The sequence below is a fragment of the Carassius carassius genome, chromosome 5 (genome assembly GCF_963082965.1).
Source record: "Carassius carassius chromosome 5, fCarCar2.1, whole genome shotgun sequence".
NCBI classification, from domain to species: domain Eukaryota; kingdom Metazoa; phylum Chordata; class Actinopteri; order Cypriniformes; family Cyprinidae; genus Carassius; species Carassius carassius.
In genome coordinates, this window is record NC_081759.1 from 13,620,346 (window position 1) to 13,623,736 (window position 3,391).

Here is a 3,391-nt window from a genome sequence, read left to right on the forward strand (position 1 = left end):
TTAACTACATTAACATATTTGACAACTGGAAAAATGCAAATATGCAGCAGTGATGATTTGGGTCTGTCACAGCCTTCTATAAGCAAAGTGATCACACAAAGAATTACAGCACTTTCTGAATCTTATTCAGTCGCTTTATTTTCCATAAAATATGTTATGACAGTGTGATAAATAAAAAATAAAGAATATATAGACATATATAATGTGTGTGTGTGAGAGAGCACCACCTCCTCACTAAGATGAAGGTGTTGTCTTTTCCTCAGAGTTGTTCTCAGATTGGTCCCAAATTTCTCTTTTAAGATAAGACTCCTACGTATAATTTTAATTACAATAAATTTAATTTAATAACAAATTAGTAGCTTTCCTAGAGGATTCTTAGAAGCTTTAAAAATAGAAAGAGGAGTATGATAAATACACTACCCTGTTGCATCACTGTTAAAGTAAAAGAGTGACATATCCTCCTATACTGACAAACACAGTCAGACGGCCTCTGTCTACATGTTGCACAAGTGAAGAAATCTCACAGTCTGTCAGTCATACTCTAGATTTTTTCTGCATGCCATTCTGAACCTATTACGATCTACATGACATGGTGGTAAATGCATGGTATGCTTGTATATCAGATAACTTTGTAGCTGTGACCTGTTTTAAAAATGTGAGAAGACGGTTTTATACTCTTCCCTTTTCCTGAGAACAGTGCATTTGACGCTGCTATGACTGTGGTTTACAGTTTCCGTCTTCTCTTGCTACAGAGTGGCGTGGTAAAGAACTGCATGGTCAACCAAATCCTATAGTACTACAGAAAGTAGATCACAACTTTAAAAGTCACTTCTCAAGTCTTGTATTATCAATGTTATTATTTTCTTAAAAAGGTGACAATTGCAAATATTATTGCTGTTTTGTCGTAAGTCACATTTGATATTCGGTTTTAGAATGTACACATTGTTGTTAGAGGGGACACAAATGCGTATACACAGTCTCTTTCACAAAATATTCCCTTTCAGCAATTCATCAATATGACTGACTTCTAAATACTTTAGTTATGCAGGAAGTTATGTGAGACCGTTTCTGCCCTTAAGCACGTGGATTAATGTTTGGTGTTTTTTTAACTGAGGAGACAATGTCTAATGTGTGTGACAGCTTTTGTACCTTTTTTTTTTCCTGAGAGTGTGGTAGCCATTGACATAAATAGCATTGATGTTGCATCAAAGTGCAATGATATCTATTTAGACCTGCAGCATTTTTATTTATTTTCTATTCATTAAATATTTTTATATCGGCCAAATCAGCCATGAAAATAATTATCTGGTTTTCCGGCCAGAATTTAAATAGTGCATCCATGCAAAGTCAGTTAAGTTGTGTCACTTCATATTAGGTGTTTTAACTACTATGTGCATATATCTCATAATATTATCACTTTTAAACTTATAGTTGCACTTTTGTACATACTACTAAAAGCAGGGACCCTATCCTAACATGTTTTTCTTTTCTTTTATATTTTATTACTGAAGTTGCTGAGACTGTCTCAAATTAAACTCTTCAATATTTTGGTGCAAGTTTATATAGTTGAAGCTAGTCATATTAATAATTTTCTTATTCAAATTGTCATGACAATAATAAGACAATATTTTAGCATATTATTGGACTTATGCAAGGCAAGCTCAATAGATTTTAAAGTTTTGAAAATCAAACAGTGTTAGTACTGTGTTGGACTGTCACCATTGAAATGTTGGGTTCTGAGGTAAAATTAGTTAGGCCCTTGTTTAATGAAATGTCTCCACAATTTGTTAGCCAGGAAAGAACTATTATATATATATATATATATATATAAAAGGGAAAAGCAACAACCTAATCAAGTAAACGTGCTACATTTTCAGTGCAAGAACATAAAGTTCTGTAACCTTCACCCCGTTTAGTGACTTATGACATCAATGCCGTGCCATCATATCACACCATAACATTTGCATAACCTCAAAAGTCTCTGAAATGGTACAGGGAGTTCAACAGTCAACTGGCAAATTATAGACATCTATAGAAAAGCCCCGAAATGATCACAAAACCCAAAGACTTTTAGTTTCCAAAAAATAATTTTATTTAACTTTTTAATAAAGCCAATACAGATCTGAAGCATTTTTTTAAGAACTGGAACACACTGGATAAACTCAATTTCAGCATTCTGGTAACAGTGTCTGTAAACCAATGCTGTACAATTTCAAAAAAACAGAGAAAAAAAAACTGGATTCACAAAATACAAGATTAGAACGGGCTGCAGAGAGAAGACTATCATGATAATGTGAAACATGGAAGTTTGTGGCCTATAAGCGAGAGGTGAAAGAGTACCATGCAGAAGGGGGACAAAAAGAAAAAAAAACCCAGATAAATTACCATGAAAGTTTCAGTTTTTTTTTCCATTGCAATTTAGAGTGAGATTTGCAGAGACTCAATAAAAAAAAAAAAAAAAAAAAATTATGATTTATAATGTCAACTTTCTGATTCTCAGACTTTCAAAATCACAAGCAGTAAAAATTTGAAACAAATTGGCCTATGAAATTCAAATATTTACTTCAAACCACAAGCTAGTTTACTCAGTAAGAAGGGGACTCAGAGAGAGCCCATCTTATAATTTGAGAACTTTATGCTAACTTGATGGGCAAATCATAATAGTATAGATCAATTGTGCGTATAGATATGTCAGAAAAACGCAAGAATTACCATTCCTCTTAAAAATCTTACATCAAAAGACTTTCAAATACTTACAAACGCAAAATGGTGAAATTCAACAGTACTCTGCTTAAAAAAAAAATACACAACTGACTCATTTTAAGGCAATCAGGCCAAGTCAAAAGGAGTCAGACAAATTCAAAATATAGGAACAAAGAGTTGACCAACAAAAGTGACATATTAAGTGACAAATTAATTAATTGTGTCACATTGATGTTTATTTATGCGGAACATCAAATGCGAATTTGCATTTGTCAAGTGTAACTGCAAAGCAGATATGAGAAGGCAAAAGCAATACTGATGTCAGTGATGATAAAATCTACAGTAGCAAGCTTTGAATGTCAAGCTGGTAGGTTCCCTTAACTTTGTTGCATCCAAGTAATACATTTTTTTTTTGTTTTAGAGAATGTGACGCAAACTAGAACGTTGTGTACTAGTCGAACTGAGTTGATCCATGTAAACACTATTAAGGATTTTCTGATACAGAAAAAATACTGTGTTGACGGAATGAGAGGGAGTTATGTCACCGAAAAGAATTTTTTTTTCATCATTCCAGAGGATCAAATCAATATGCTTTTCAAATATGGGAAAGATATCACAAAATGAACCTCTATATTGGATTAGCAACCTGTAGTATTATGTCGTCGTGACATTAATCTTTCAATTGCAG